Genomic DNA, 16,133 nt, shown 5'->3' on the forward strand with positions numbered 1-16,133 from the left:
ATTTATTTGAGCTTTGAGTGCCCTCTACTGGAACAAAAAGAAAAGAAAAGAAAGAGCACAGGTTTCAATGGTTCTGGCCTAGCTACTAAAATGTTCTTCTTGGGAAACTGACAATGGTAAGGGGTCAACGTAGCTCACTGACATTGACCTAGCAGGAATAAATGCACTTTGTAACAATTACTTTAAGATGGACCTGATGATGTATTTTATAGATTTTATATAGATGCTGACACAAGTACCTTCCAGCTGACTGACTGGCTTACTCACCCCAGTGGCTCTGTGCGTCCGTGCTATGAGATCCTGTTGATAGCCATGGCCTGTGCAGCAAGACTAGATCCTGGATCACTTTCCTCTCAAAAATGGGCAATGTAGGCTTTCTTTTGGACACAGTTTTTTATATCTCAGCTTCATAGGCCTCTGACCTCCTTTTATCATTTCCTCCCTCTTTTTGTTTTAACCGCCTCCTCACCTACCTTCCCCACCTGTGACTTCCCACGTCTGCAGATGCTGCTGCACGGAACCCCAGATTATCTCTACCACGTGACCTTCATACATGCTCAGCCCGTGCTTACCATGATCAAGCCCGGACTTCCTCCTGGCTTCTATTTATGCAGGCTTCCACCTCTCCTTATTTCAACTAGCTTCCTAAGTTGTCTTGACTTCGTGGTTAATTAAATCAGCCACACTCTCATCAACACACACATGTCCACCAACCCTTCAATCTTCTCTGTAAGCGTTTCAGGTCATCTATTCTCCTGTCGTCTAACGTTTATTCCAATGGACAACTTGTGAGCTGCCAGGTACTGCTGAGGGAGACAAGCTGTTTTCTTTGCTCACTCACCAGTGATGGAGTTTTAGAACTTGTTTCTGGTGAGACACAGGGATGTTCAGTAATACCCTCTCCTCTCTGCTGTTTCTTTTCCCAATTTCTCTAAAATCTTTGTTTATTTATTTTAGAGGGAAAGAGAGAATGGGGAAAACAGGGCCTCTAGTCACTGCAAACAAACTCCAGATGCATGAGCTACCTTGTGCATCTGGCTTACGTGGGTTCTGGGGAATCGAACTTGGGTCCCCTTAGGCTTCACAGGCAAAAGCCTTAACCACTGAGCGATCACTCCAACCTCTTTGCCTAATTTCTTAAGGATACTGCTTTACTCTCCTCATACTTGAGAACTTTTTTGTTTGTTTGTTTATTTGAGGCAGGTTTTCACAAGAGCCCATGGTGATGTGGAAATCAGTCTACAGTCCAGGCTGGCCTCAAACTCATAAAAATTCTGCTACCTTAGTCTCCTGAGTGCTGGGACTAAGGGTGACAGCCGCCACACTCTCCACCATTCTTAAGAATTGACTTGCTCTTAAAGTTTCTGAAGTAAAAACTGAGGCACTTGAGTCTTTATTTTCCTGATCCTGAACTTGTCATTTTGTCTTTACATCCATCCACTTTTTCCTTGTTCCAGGAGAGGTAGCCTCTTCTCCATTTGTTAGATTTTTGACCCTTCTTAAATTATGCCCCAATAATTTGTTAAAGTTTACTTTTTCTCTCCACAGGGTAATTTTTCTTAGACACAGGCTAGAAACTGGACTCCTTGGTCATACTCCCAACAACTTGGTATGGCTTCATGCTTCTGTCACCAACCAGGAACGGCTGTCACAAAAGCAGAAGCAGCCCTCTTCCCCAGGGTCTACCTTGTTCTGCCTTGCTCAGCCACCTTGTCCCAGTCGTCAGAGTCCAGGGCAGAGGTAGTGCTCATCTATTGCCAAATCACTGGGACGAAGGAATTGCCAAGTATGTTTCCTCCTCACAGGACATGCACACAGCTTCAGCTTGCATCTCAGTGGCTCAAACATCATGGTTTGTCTAAACCTAGATGCAAGAGAAATTGGGACATAAAAGTCTTCATTCTAGTTGACCAGCTAAAAATTGGAGATATAATTATTAGGGAAAAAAAAAAAAGGAGAAAACAGTTATTTGGACATATTACATTCTGTGTAGTAAATATATACAGACATAAAGGTGCAAAGATATAATGAGATTCAGAATTTAAAATGCAACTAACTGTGTTTTTAAAATCATATAACTGTGGGATTTTGTTGTCATATTCTGTGCATATAAATTATTGTTTGAAAATTTTGAAATTTTGAATCCTAATATATGTTATATGTTTTCTAAATGTGTTATGAACACAGAAAAGACACATAGTTTTGAGTAAAAAGTAAATAAATATGTGCTAGTTTATCTATGAATAGCATTGTATTTTTATGTGGACCAAGATTTTAAAATAATATCAGATACACTATTATGACTACAACACTGTTGCATTTTAAACTATTTTTCTATACTTGCCAACAACTTTTATAAAATGAAAATGAAATCTTGTTATTTTCAGTTCACAAAGACTACTAGTATAACATTAACATTTGGATTTACTACTTCGTGATTCACAACGAATGATTATTTAATTCACTGAATTTCTTTGAGTATCTAGTTATATATATTAGGCCAGATATTAATGATTCTATGTTCACCTTTTGAGTCCAAAAATATTAGCCTTAAGAAATATGGCACTTTTTTACTGCATTTTCTCAAATGTTCTATTTCTTAGGTCCTGCTAATTAACCTGAACTAGTAGTTATGATCTATTATGAATTACTTGTGATCAATTTAATAGTATGAACTGTTTTCACTTGTATATTAATATTTACAATTCATATTTACAATTAATATGTAGCACTCTAGGTGATCTATTGGTTTGGGCTCTTATTATAGGTCCTTTTATAGGACTGGAGTTACTGTTCATGTTTAAATTCCTAACTCCATCAGTTGAAGCACAATGTTTTGTTTTATTTTGTTATGTTTTCAAAAACATACATAAGAATTCCAGCCTCATGCATAATTCTATTCAACATTCTTGAAATCTGTCACAAATACGTTGCATGGAAAATATAAAGGAAATAGCCACTATTGAAAACATTATGGAACTTGACAATGTGGTTGGCTCTGATCTAAGTTCCACTGGTGGCTTTTCCTAAACTGCAGGAAAATATCTGTTGAGAAATATTAATTAGAGGTGGTATAAATATGAAAGGTTTCTCTTCTTAATTTCTCCTTGACTTTTGTCTTCAATCAAACTATAGTGAACACTTGCTTTTCTGAAATTATTAGATAAATAGACCATGTGCTGGGAAGATGGCTCAGCAGTTAACAGTGCTTGTTTGTGAAGCGTTCCCGCCCAGGTTTAATCGCCAGCATCCATATAAAACCAAATGCAGAGGGACACATGCATCTGATCCCAACACAATTGTGACAATAGGCAGTAAGGCCAGGCCGGCTTGCCTGAAGTTCCTTTGTGGCCTGGCGGCTCATTGCAGTGGTAGAAGATCCGTTCTCAAAGCCGACGGAGCATATGCACATCCAAGTTGTCCTCTGACCACCACATAAGCGACATGGCACATGTGCCCAGATGCATGCAAACACATATGAATGAATAAATATTTTTTGTATAAAAGGTCCAATCACAAACTTTATTTAAGTACTTTCTCTCTTCTCCCCAGCACAGGTGTTATATATGGTACTGCTAAAGCTCTGAAGTGTGAAGTGGGACTTGGTTATCTCTAAATTGCATTCTTCTGCCTTTGGTACACATAGCATGTTAGGCTGTAAGCCAGCTGTCCTAAAATGGTAGACACTGATTCCAGGCTTAAGGAATGAGAAGACAAATTTATTCTTATAAAGTCAAGAATTTAATGAGACTCTAGGAAATGTTGAAGGACAAAGTGACTTGTGGTTAGTTAAAAAACAAAACAATACAGTCATGAGTCATGATTGAAGAAGTAAAAGGGGCCAGATCACAGAGGGTCCATTAGGAAAGCTGGAATTTTATTGTAACCACAGTGGGAAATCATCTGAAACTTTCAAGTAAAGAAGACACATCTTCTGGTTTATATCTTTAAAGGGTGTCTCTGACCACTGGGTAAAGAATGGTTTGTGAGAGGAAACTGTAGGAGAAGCAAGAGCAGATAGAGGATGGTGGTGGTACTCCTGCAAAGTAGCCTAGACCAGGGTGTTGTCCGGAGTGGTGATGAGAAGGCGCCAGGCTATGCATATGTATTAATTATGCATATATGCCTAGTTATATGTGCTAGTGGATGAGGCATAGTGTGAGAAAAGAAATGACAGTGAAGAGTACCTCTGCTTCCCTGACCTCAGCGACTGAGTCAGTGTTGACCCAAGTGACAGAGATGGCATCTGTTGGAAGAAGATCTAATGGGATAGTCATAGACAATCGCGAGTTTGGTCTTCAATATGTCTGACTAACATGGCTCCTGGCCAATTGCATCCAAAAGGAAATATATAAGAAGGTAATTGATATGTGAGTATGCAGCCCCCGGCCAAGAGATACAAAGAAAAAAAGCCATTAGGGTACATGTGGTTTATAGAGCTCTGGGAATAAAAGCAGCCACCAAGAAAATATAAGTTAAAAGATAAAAAAAAAATAAAAAATAAAAGAAACTAGGCCCAATGGAATACCACTATTTTCAGATTAGACAGGTGAGAAGGAGGAAGCAGAGAAGGCTAACAAGAAACGACTGGGGCAGTAGAAGAAAAAGTGTGATGGCCTTTAAGGCATATTAGAAACACTTGGGAAAGTCTATAATCATTAGGAAGTAAATAAAGAGTTGTATCAAGGGCTGAAGAGATAGCTCAAAGGATAAGGTGATTGCCTGCAAAGCCTAATGACCCAGGTTCGAGTCCCCAGTACCGGCATAAAGCCATATGCACAAAGTGGTTCGGCTTTGGTTTTCTCAATCTCTCTCCTTGCAAATGAAATTTGTAAGACAAAAAGAGTTGTGTCAATCTCTTCAGTGCCTCCTTTGATTCTGAGGCTTCTTCTCGCACTGTAAACTTACTGGGAATACACTTTTTTTGATACAATATCATTTTTTGAAATACATTTTTTCTTTGTACTTCCTGCAGCATTCTGTCTTTTCATTGTGAGATATGCTATTTTCAAGACCTGTGTTCATAGCTTCCCAGTTACCACATAGTTACATCATATGCCTACTTAACTCATGGGATGTGAGTTATGTGCTCTTGGAGGAAAAAGAGAGATTATAGCTGTGTGTATGCATTGTTGTTTGAATGTGGCCCTCCCCCCCCCATAGTCTCATGTATTTTTGATCAAATGTCATGCTTAATCCCAGACGTGGAACCTTTGGGATTGGAGCCTTGATGGAGTTATGTTACTGGGAATGATCCTTGAGATTTTATAATCCAGTCCTTCTTCCCAGTGCTGAGAGTTCACTTGGTCCACTACCTCCTGCTATTTTTTGATGATTTGAGCCAGTTTCTTACTTATGCTTTCCTCACCATGATGAAACTCCCTCTCAAAACTCTAAGATGTAACTCAATTCTTTCTTTCCATAAGCTGCTTCTAGTTGGGTACTGTTCCCCAGCAATGAAAACATAACTACTACAGAAAATTGGTAGCGGGAAAAGTAGGTGCATTGCTTCAATAAGCCTGAGAGTGTGATTGTTTTGGAACTCGGGAACTGATTTGCAGAAGGAACATGGAAGGATCTGGAACTTTAGATGCAGTGGCTGGAAGCCCTGGTGTGCCCGCTCTCCTCTCTCTCTCTCTCTTTCTATCTCTCTCTCTCTCTCTCTCTCTCTCCCCCTCTCTCTCTCTCCCTCTTTCTCTCTCTGTCTGTCGCTCTCAAATAAATACATAAAAATAAACAACAAAAAAAAAGAAGTTAAGGGGCTTTTCTACAAAGCCTAGGGACCCATGTTTGACTCTCCAGGTCCCACGTACACCAAATACGTAAAGTGGCAGTAAAGCGCAAGGTCACACATGCACACAAAGGTGCGTCTGGAGTGCAATCTCAGTGGCTGGAGGCCCTGATGCGCCAATTCTCTCTTTCTCTCTCTCTCTCTCTCTCTCACTCTCTATCTCTCTCTCTCCCTCTGTCTCTCATAAAAATATCCAGTCTGTCTTGTCTGGCCTCAAAAAAAAAAAAATTGGACAGGATGCATTTTGCATCATGAGACGGCCATGAGTCTATGGGGTCCTGTGTTGGAATGTGGTAGTTTGAATGCAAAATGTCCCCCATAGACTCGTGTGTTTGAAATTAAGTTTCAGACTTGGTCCCCAGCAGGTATAGCTTCTGGAAGGTGGAGCCTTGCTGGAGCAGGTTTGTCATGGGGGGTGACCCTTAAGGTTTTTTATAACCCACCCCCTCCCCACCAGAGCTAGCTTGCTAACTCTTAATACATCTTTCCAGCTGATGTGACACCTTGCAGTCTGTTCATGCTATGCTTCCCCCACCATATGAAACTTCCCCTCAAAACTGTTGGCCAAAATAAGTCCTTTCCTTCCATAAATTACCCCAGTAAGCTGTTCACCCTAGGGCAAGGTAACTGATACAATATGAGTCTACCAGCCACTCTCCTTAGTGTATATGCCCAAGAAGAACAAGGGTAAGAGACATGTAGAATTCTCCTGGTTTATGCTTAACAAGGAAATACACTCTGAAACTGTAAGTACATTGGATGATTTTTTTTTTTTACAATAATTTAATCAGATGTTTGCCTAATAGGATGGTCTTGGAATCCTGCCTTCTGTTAGATGTGATTTTACTCCTCCTGAACTAACAATAAATAAATTATCCAGATTCAACATTTTCCACAGGAAGTGTGTGTAGCTTATTCTTATCGCTAGTCTACTTGGGCCCTGGTAGCTCACTCTCACTTTTTTCTTCTCACAGTCCAACCTTCTGAAGGACTAAAATGCAGTGTTTCTCATCCTATATCAAGTTTTCTGGTTATAATGCTGGTTTAATATCCTTTATCTGAAATGGATTGAACCAGAAGTGTTTGAGGTTTGGAAATTATGTTGTTATGGAAGAGGTTTTATATTTAATGAGGCATTTTGGGAATTGGACTCAGTTTGAATAACAAATCATTTATGTCTAATGTGTAACTTATACCCATAACCTAAAGGTAATTTTACACAATATTGTATGTAAAATTTTGTCAGAACACAAAGTTTTATGTGTGGAATTTTCCACTTGTGATATCATGTTAATCTTCTTCCCTCCTCTTCCACTAAATTAAGTTAAGGAGACAGGACCTGGCTCACTGAGCCTAGAGCTAGACTAGCTGGTCAGTGAGCCTTGGGGTTTATCAATCTCTATCTCCTCAGTGGTGGAATTACAAGTGTGCACCAAAATTCCTGAATATATGATTTGAGGTAGGGTTAATTATTTTATTTGATTTTTCAGCATGCTCTGAATGAACTCACAGGGATCTTCCTACCTCTGCCTCCCAACTGCAGGGATTAAAGGCATGTACCACCATACGTGGCCATGTCTGATATTTTTAAGTGGGTGCTGGGAACCTGAACTCAGGTCTTCGTACTTGTGCCTTTTACCCACTGAGCCATCTCCAAGTCAGGGATTATTATTATATCTATTGATATTTTATTAAGTGTTATAATTATTATATATGTGGGTTTTTTTGTTTTGTTTTGTTTTTGTTTTTCCAAGGTAGGGTCTTGCTCCAGCTCAGACTGACCCAGAATTCACTAGGTATTCTCAGGGTGTCCTCAAACTCACAGCAATCCTCCTACCTCTACCTCTCAAGTGCTGGAATTAAAGGCATGTGCCACCATGCCCAGCTACATGAGATATTTTATCAGGAATCACTCCCACAACAAGAATGCTCTACCTACTAAAACACTCATATGTAATAATAATTGTAAACATTAAAAAAATGGGCAACAAATTAGAACATAGAATTTGCAAAAGAAGAAATAAAAATGTTAAATAAATATTTTAAAAGATGAAAAACCAATATCATTTTGAGAGTGGATCCCTTTATTTATATTGTGCTTTCATTTTATGTTTTTTTAATTTTAGAAAACTGGTGCCAAAGATCTGTCATTGTTCCTAACATTAACAACATAGCAGGCTCCCTAATTATATTGAGCAACCCATAGGTAGCCATTTAGACACACAGTGCAGAAAAGCACATGGTGACTTTCCTTTGGGTGTGACAACTCCGTGACAGTTTCATCCTGGGCTTTGTCCTTTTTTACTTCTGTTTTCTTAGCATATGCAGACTAAGGGCCAAATGGCCATCTAGAGGGAAATCAAAGCATGCATTTCTAAATTAATAAAGAAGCATTAGGCTTGAAGTTGCCCTAAATGAAGCCAACGGATGAGTGAGACATTGGGCTATTAGGAGACTGGACAATTGGAGGTAGGGTTCCACATCAGCACCTGAGTGACTGAGGAGAGGGCTGTTTTTGTTTTTGTTTTGTTTTGTTTCTTCAGCAAAGCAAGTTCTACAACCTCCCAAAGGAGCATACAGTAGCAATGGCATACCCTGGGAAAACCATCTATGTTTAAGTGCAGTTACAAGCCTGTTTAGATGAGAAAGGCAAGGAGGGTGCAGGCATTTCTGAAGATTCCGCTCTAAGTTATGGCCTCGGGGGCACTGTGGTGCCGGGTCTTCAAACCCTCTGTGACGGTTGGCAACATAATACAGAGACAGCAGCTCTGCTAAAAGCATCTCCCTCAAGAAGATGTCCAGCCATTCAGTCTCCTGTCCTGCACAGAGCTGAAACTTACTTCCAATCTCCTTTCCATGAGGCACATGCATTAGATCTCTGCATCGGCAAATCCTCCTGAACGGGGAAACGATGTGAGGGGTCAGTGGTCAGTGGTCTGTGCCCCAGGAGAAATGTGGCCTTACTCTGTACCACAGATGGTCATATCTTCATCATAAATTTCAGTGTAAAATTTGGAGACAGCCTATGGAGAAAACCTTATGAACTCAAAGGTGGCATTTAGGGGAAAAGAAAAGAAAAAGAAACAGGGAAGAGATAGAGTTTCTGAGGAGCAGAATGCAGTTAGAAGTCACATTCACTATGCCACTGCTCAGCTGATGTCTTATTAAAAATGTGTGTTTGTGGCCAAGGACGTGGGAGGTGTGCGCTCAGCTGTCAGGCGGAGAAGAGGGCGCGTGCGCGCCGGGAGCCATCCTCGCAGGCCCGCTCCCTCGGGTCCCTGGTCCCGGAGCGCGGAGCATCGTCCTCCCACATGCCAATCAAAATCGCACCACAGACTCCACTGTTCTCACTTCTCCTACACAAGGGCTTGTGGTTGGGCACAAGATAATGAGGACGGGCTCTGTCACCCACAGTGTGGCAAGATAAGATGTAGCGTAGTCAGAAGAAATTATTTTAGGGTCCCCTCCCCCAGAATTTTCACTGGTGACTCAATTCAACCTCTCTATGGCTAAAATGGGTGATACCAGAGATAGGATCCTCAGATGCCCCAAGTGTCCATTCGTCCCTACCTCTGGCTTCATTTATGTAATAAGCACATTATCAAATATCTCCATGTCTCGCTCCCTGAAGGAGCATTGCAAGTGTGCCTCACCTCGCCAAATGGTAATGAACACAGTATTTGAAGTATTCCATGAGGGTAACGAGATGGGCATCAATCTCCAGTCTTCTTATAATTATCCTCTCCCATCAACTGAGATTTATCTAGACATCACTGCAGAAAGACCCTTACAATTTTATTCATTTTTAGTAGTAAACTTACGACCACTAAGTCCTTCCTGGAGTTCACTGTATTAGCATCATTATCTCCTAAGTGACGGTTTCTCAAGATGAGCCCCTAAAGCCAGCCCAGGCCTCAGACAGCTGTCACTGATTCAGTCTACCAGAAGGCAGCCCTTCGTCTCAAAGGCATGAAGTGTGTGTTTCATATGGGAACTGAAAAATGCTTAGTGCCAGTGATGACACAAAGTCCAAGCTGACAAAGAAATGAAACATGCAATAACAGGAGAGAGGAACGTAGAAGGAGAAGGAGAGGAGGTGAAGAAACAAAAACAAGAGGAATTAAAGCAGTTTTATTCTGGACTAGCAGTAAACTCAAAGGTTCTATATAAAACCTCATCCTTCTTCCTCTGTCTTAATTTTATTATTTAGAAAATGGGAATACAGCTTAAGTCAATTCATTTGGTAGAAATATATATGTGCATATGTAAATATAAAATCTTTAAATACTCTATGAATATGATTATTAGTCACTTACCATCTACAAAACTATAATTGCTCATCAGGCACAATCTCTTCTCATCCAAAAGAAATTACTTCATTGTTCCCAGAGTGATGCAACCCACAAATTAAATCTGGCGAAGATTGTATTTTATTTGCTTGTAGCCAATGACAGATGTTCACCGGTTGCAGTAATGTAATATTTTTAAAGATAGTAACTCCTTTGTTACAGTATTTATATATAGCATTACCAAATCTAAAAAAAAATGCTAATAGACTTGCAAAGAATTGTTGCTATAATTTTAAGGCTGGAATGTTAAAGTTCCAGCAAATGTTCCTGAAGCAATGGAAATAACTGGGAAGAATATTGACATGGAGTTTGGCCTTTACTTAATATAAAAGGAATAGGTAAATTAAATATCCATGTAATTATAATCTTAGAGAGTTTTTATACAAATCAAATGGCACGTTGACTAGTGTAAATTGCTTCCTCAAGTGAATATTAACATAAGGTCACAAACTGTTGAGCCCATGCGAGCCGTAATTCAGAGTCTGCCCTTTGAGAAAGGTACTCCAAGCCTGCTTTGTGTTCTGTTCAGCACCTCCACTGGGGCTGCAGGAACATTCTTCTAATAAAATACATCAAGTGAGGTAACGATTTTTAACTCATCTCCAGCCATTTCACATAAAATATTTTATTATTTATTTATTTATTTATTTGACAGAGAAAGAGGAGGAGAGGGATAATGGGTATGCCACAGCCTCCAGCCACTGCAGACGAACTCCAACACATGGTCCCCTTGTGCATCTGGCTAACGTGGGTCGTGGGGAATCAAACATGGGTCCTTTGGCTTTGCAGGCAAGTGCCTTAACTGCTAAGCCATCCATCCAGCCCTGCTTTTTTTTGTTGTTGTTGTTGTTTGTTTGTTTTGTTTTTTAGGCAAGTCCAACAGATTGACCTTTCTTTTATGAGAGAGAGTAAGAGTCAGAGAGAGAGAGGGCCCCCAACCTCTGCACTCGAACTCCAGACAATTGTTCCACCTTGTGTGCATGTGTGGCCTTGTGCAGTTGTCACTTTGTAAGTCTGGCTTACACGGGGTCTGGAGAGTCAAACATAGGTCCTTAGGCTTCACAGCAATCTCCTTAACCAATAAGTCATCTCTCTAACACCAGGTCAGTTATTTTTTTAAATTCCTAGCTGTCATTTCATCCCATGTGGACAACTCACTGTAGACCTCTATCCTTTAAAATATTTGGCAACAGTCACCTGGTGGTAATGCCTTGAAAACTTAATGTATGCATGGGAGACTGTAGCATCAAATATAAAGAATAAGTGTAGCCTCACACTTCGAGGAATTCTTCAGATGCATAGAGCAGGTTAATTTCCTGCCTTGATTCCTAGAATTGAAAGTAAATGAATTTCATTTAATCCCTGAATAGAGTTGCAAGTAAGGAGAAAGGGGGAAGGATGGGACTTTGAAGGAGGAATGACTGTCTGGCAAAAGGATAGCAAACCACCTTCCAGAGAGAGGGTATTATACCACAGGAGATCTTGTAAGCCTGAGGAAATCATCTTTCTTCTAGTAGATGAATTTGGAAGAAGAGCAGATATGCACATGCACCAAGCACTGAAAACGGAAGCATCTCTTCCAAGTGAGGACATTTGGCAGCTTTTCTATTTGCTGCTGCACAAACAGGACAGCACTTTGTGCCCAGGAGGACCAGCCTTGGCTTAAGTTCTCCTGTCACTGACTTGAGGTATATAATTGTTGCTCAGCGAGTGACCTTCCATTTTACCAGACACAATTTGTAACAGGTCAGACCACAGGAAAGGTAGTCCACAACATGGGAGGAAAATAATCACTTCTGAGCAGGAGACAGGGTAAGAAGAGGGCTGGCAGCATGGACAGGGAGGGAGGCTGGGCATGACCTCGCCAGCCTGGGATCCTCTACACAGAGGAGCCCAGCACCCGTGCAGGGAACACCTGCACGCCTGCCCCTCAGGCAGGGACCTATGGAGCAATAATGTCCTAATCTCTCACTGCAGGTATATACAGTGTGGAAATGACCTCCTTATCTCACTACGTCTACATATGGTGTAATGTGGACCTCCCTCCCTCACTGCAGGTATCTACACAGTGAGGATGACCTCCCTCCCTCACTGCAGGTATATATAGAGTGACGATGACCTCCCTCCCTCACTGCAGGTATCTACACAGTGAGGATGACCTCCCTCTCTCACTGCAGGTATCTACACAGTGAGGATAACCTCCCTCTCTCACTGCAGGTATCTACACAGTGAGGATAACCTCCCTCTCTCACTGCAGGTATATACACAGTGAGGATGACCTCCCTCTCTCACTGCAGGTATATACACAGTGATGATGACCTCCCTCTCTCACTGCAGGTATATACACAGTGATGATGACCTCCCTCTCTCACTGCAGGTATATACACAGTGATGATGACCTCCCTCTCTCACTGCAGGTATATACACAGTGATGATGACCTCCCTCTCTCACTGCAGGTATCTCCACAGTGAGGATAACCTCCCTCTCTCACTGCAGGTATATACAGAGTGAGGATGACCTCCCTCTCTCACTGCAGGTATCTACACAGTGAGGATGACCTCCCTCTCTCACTGCAGGTATATACAGAGTGATGATGACCTCCCTCTCTCACTGCAAGTATATACAGAGTGATGATGACCTCCCTCTCTCACTGCAGGTATATACACAGTGAGGATGACCTCCCTCTCTCGCTGCAGGTATGTACAGAGTGACGATGACCTCCCTTTCTCACTGCAAGTATATCCACATTGATGATGACTTCCCTCTCTCACTGCAGGTATATACACAGTGATGATGACCTCCCTCTCTCACTGCAGGTATATACACAGTGAGGATGACCTCCCTCTCTCACTGCAGGTATATACACAGTGAGGATGTCCTCCCTCTCTCACTGCAGGTATATACACAGTGATGATGACCTCCCTCTCTCACTGCAGGTATATACACAGTGATGATGACCTCCCTCTCTCACTGCAGGTATATACAGAGTGATGATGACCTCCCTCTCTCACTGCAGGTATATACACAGTGATGATGACCTCCCTCTCTCACTGCAGGTATGTACAGAGTGACGATGACCTCCCTCTCTCACTGCAGGTATATATGGTGTGATGATTACCTCACTGAAGTGCATGTGCCTACGGTGCCACCCTACCCTAATTCTGCAGCCTTTGCTGTAAATCATATGATGATACCCTCTCCCCTTGTAGCCTCTATCAAGTGGTGGTTTGGGGGATGACCCGTAATCCTTGTGACAGGACGACGGTAACAGGACTACTCAAACATCCGGTGTTTCATTCTCATGGGGTGTAAACCAGGATTCTGCAGACCCAATTTCCCCCCAGATCATCAGCCACTGAGTTAGAGCTCTGTGTCTGCTTTGCATTCAGGATGTATAAAGCAGCTGTGTTTTTCTTGCAAACATTTGGGATCTGATCCTCTTCTCTATTCAAGCCTTCAGGGTTTTCTCATTTCATCTGTTGTAAGCACCCATTATGGTTGTCACAGCTGCTTGAATGAAACACTGGTTCCTGCTTAAGATCTTGGAAGGCTTCAGTCATCCTCCATGCCTCCACCCCACACTCTTCAGCTCTCTTCTCATTATCCCTTTCCCTGCTAGAATGCAGGACCCTGGAGTGTGGAAAGTCAAGCTTTCTATCTCCTTGCAACCTCTTTTTTTGTCTTCATACAACACTTCTCTCCCAATTGCCCACATCAAAAACCTAGGGCCCATATCGCTTTTTCTAAGTATCTCCCTGGTACCCTGTTTTGTTTTGTTTGTTTTGTTTTTCAGATGCTCCTGAAGTAGGTACCTTCCTAATGGATCTCTAGATTTTCCCCAAGTTAAATTCAACCAAGAATTGTTGAGCTGAAAAATAAGAAGGAATTATTGAAAATGTAGGAATAGAGTCAAAGTGATGAAAAATATTAACAGATTTGGATACTCAAGAAGTCTAACAAATACCACAGTAGAATTTAGGAAGCAGAGAATACAGAGAATGGAGGACAGGTAACAGAAAAAAATATGGAATGGTTAATATATCATAAATCAGAATAGAAAAGAAATGGCATTGAATTAAAATTGCATGAAGAGGGTTGCGCGTGGTGGTGCATGACTTTAATCCCAGCCCATGGGAGGCAGAGGTAGGAGGATTGCTGTGAGTTCTAGGCCACCCTGAGACCACATAATGAATTCCAGTTCAGCCTGGGCTAGAGTGAAACCCTACCTCAAAAAGCAATGCATAAAGAACAAAGTAGTAATTATAAAAGTTATAATAAGTCAGTTTCCAATCACTAACAGCATACCAGTATGACTGACTGGCAGTGAGGTTTGCCTTGGCTCAGTTTTGATGTTCAGGTTGTGCTGGACTCACTCCACTGTCCTTTGGCCTGTGTCAAGGTAGCAGCAGCACTTTACCACAGAAGCAGAAGAAAATCACTCACCTTATGGCCAGGGAACCAAGAAGGGTATAGAGTTGCACAATTTCCTTCACAGGCATGTCCCAGGACATAACGACATTCCACTGGACGCGCTTCTCACAAGCTCTGATACCTCACAGTGACACCACTTTAGGAACCAAGCATTTAACACTTAAGCCTTCACAGGACTTTTAAGACATAAAATAGAACACATAGATTCACACTAAACACTTCACAGTAGCAGCAGAGATCAATGGAGGTGGCTGTTCACCTACTAGTTTCAAAAATTAAATTGGTAGCTGGTGTCTTGTCAATGACAGTGAAACATTGTCACTCATATCCTTGAGGGATGCAATGAGAATTGTGTATTATAATCCTTTTCTTTTCCCTTTTTTTTTCCTTCTTTTCTTCCAGTTTTTTTAAAATGAATTATTTTATGTTGTGGGAAAAAGAATGATAGTAGCATAAAAACAAATATAAGAAAACAAATAGGACAGTGAGAAATTTCCAAAGAAGTAATGGATTTTTCCTACATTGGGATATTTATAAATGAAATGTCTTGGTAATAAACAATTTACAGCCACCCGGGTTGACTACACTCAACAATGCAAAGCTTCAGATCTGTGACTTCACTGTACTACAGGGAGTTATTTTATGTTGCTGAACCATTTTCTTATATAGCAACAGAGGGGGGAAAAAAGATAAAAACACCACCACACTGAGTCAATTGCTGAAAGCATTTATACTTTTTAACAGGATTTTCCATCTGCTAGATTTATTGTCACGGTCTCCTTAATGCAGACAAGACACTTGTGACGCTTTAAACATGACAGGACAAATTTTACAGCTACTACAGAACAAAGTAGACAAAACTGTCCTATAGAGGAAGCATACTTGAAGATCCTATGACTAACTCTGCCACTGGAAGCTGGTGAGCACTGAGAGGAAGGAGCATGCAAGGCAGCCCATCGTGTACCACAGATGGGACCTGGTGCCCAGGTTTGGTGAGCCCCAGGCTAGTGTGAGAGATGGGAACATGGAAAAGTTGAGGGAAGAGGTGAGACAGCTCACAGAGAAGCTGAGGGAAAGTTGCCTGAGAGCAGTTAGCACTCCTTCCTCCTCATGACCATCAAGATGAGCTTTGCCTTATGGCCTGAACACTGAGCTTTTCTTGAAGAAAACATGACATCCCTATTATATAAGCATGCATGTTTGTAATGTTCCCTTATAAGTCCTCTGAGGTCACTTGGTCCTTGTGGGTTTCCCATTGCCTCCTTCTAAATGAATGTCTTGTTTTTGACCCAGTGCAGATTTTTGTTAGAAGGGATATTTACCTGTTTCATAGAAAAATGCACATTATACATTATGAAATTAATCAAGCAGTTTGAAGAAGATAAAAAGAAAGGAAACATCGTTGTGTTTAGGAAATGACATACCATCGACTTGTGGGGGGTAGTCATGCTTCTTGGAGCCATTTATATGTAGGGATTTCTCCTCCTGCCTTTCCCACTCATTCATTACATTATGTTTTTACCCAATAACATGCAGGAAAACAAACAAATTCTTTTCTTGA

At 41.3% G+C, this 16,133-nt stretch overlaps 1 long non-coding RNA gene across 1 annotated transcript in view; it reads left to right on the forward strand.

The window, feature by feature from the left end:
* LOC123455374 overlaps nucleotides 1-1,930 on the forward strand; it is a 28,618-nt gene extending 26,688 nt beyond the window's left edge. The window contains exon 3 of the long non-coding RNA XR_006633862.1: nucleotides 1,549-1,930. This is a non-coding gene — a long non-coding RNA (uncharacterized LOC123455374). The remainder of the gene's footprint in view (nucleotides 1-1,548) is intronic.
* The last annotated feature ends 14,203 nt before the right edge of the window (nucleotides 1,931-16,133 follow it).

Source organism: Jaculus jaculus, chromosome 16 (genome assembly GCF_020740685.1).
Source record: "Jaculus jaculus isolate mJacJac1 chromosome 16, mJacJac1.mat.Y.cur, whole genome shotgun sequence".
Taxonomy (NCBI): domain Eukaryota; kingdom Metazoa; phylum Chordata; class Mammalia; order Rodentia; family Dipodidae; genus Jaculus; species Jaculus jaculus.